This window comes from Camelina sativa, chromosome 20, assembly GCF_000633955.1.
Source record: "Camelina sativa cultivar DH55 chromosome 20, Cs, whole genome shotgun sequence".
Lineage (NCBI taxonomy): Eukaryota > Viridiplantae > Streptophyta > Magnoliopsida > Brassicales > Brassicaceae > Camelina > Camelina sativa.
In genome coordinates, this window is record NC_025704.1 from 7,965,330 (window position 1) to 7,966,519 (window position 1,190).

The following is a 1,190-nucleotide window of genomic DNA, read 5'->3' on the forward strand; positions in this document are numbered from 1 at the left end:
TTGCTTTTTTTTTTTTTTTTGTTCATCCATTTGGATTTCTTAATTAAAAGGTAAATAAACATACTACATCGACACGTAAACGCATACGCAAATACAAGTAAAACAAACAAGCTTGTGATGTCTTCTATTAGTTGTATTTTTTAGTCAACCAAGTAAAACCAAAACAGATTCTTGAGTCTCCCAAGCCGAATAAACAAATAAATCTGATTACTTTTGGATAAGAAATATATAGTAGTACTTTTGTTTGTTTTACCAAATATAATTGAAGTTAAAAGATTTAGTTGGCGATGGGTAAGAAGAAGTGAACTACAAAATATCTCTCGAAAGTGACACAACCTTGTTTTCGTTTTGACTTTGGTAGGAGACAAAAGGGTTTAAATGAATAAAGTTTTAGTTACATACATTACGCTACATGTCTCGTGGGACAGAACATCTTGGCACTATTTTTAATCTCGCGGCCGAAACTAAAAGTCATCAACATTTTTTTTTGGTCAACCGACTCATGAACACTTGTGATTTGATATTAAGATGGAAAGGGTAAATTACTTAAATTAACAAAATTGAATACTTTCAGTCAAAGGAAGTATCGTTCTCAATATTAATTCAAGTTAAACACTCAACCAAACCACATTTCATTTTTGGGTTGTGACAGGGAGATATAAAGTGAAACGTGTTTTAACGATTTAATTGAACTTTTTAACAAGGTACAAGATTACTCTCAAGAAAATAAAAAGCCAACGGTTAGAATTTTTAATCTGGTTTAATTTGTCTGTCTACACCAAAATTCAGAGAACTTTTGAGTTATTTTCTACTAAAGAGATAATTTTTTATTTTTTTTTTAATATGTTGGGATGCGATAAAAACAAAATTTTTAAAAGGAAAAGAAACAGAAGTGTGATTTTAAGAACTGAAACCAAACCAATTCGCGTTTTTGGCAACTCCATCAAAATATCATCAGTCTCCGCATGAATCTATATATTGAGCTATGTCTTCTTCTAAAGACTGTAACAAAAGATCAGAGACGTAATCAGAATCCTGAAAATGAGTTTACCAGAGACAAATCGATGTGAAGCAAAGACGCAAGCAAGATTATCTATAAGTGTCCTTCAAGGCTTTGGTCTCTTTGGTGGTGTATCCGAGTTTCCAGGCTCCGATTTCCGCTTTATTCCCAAGAAATGCTCCACCTGAAA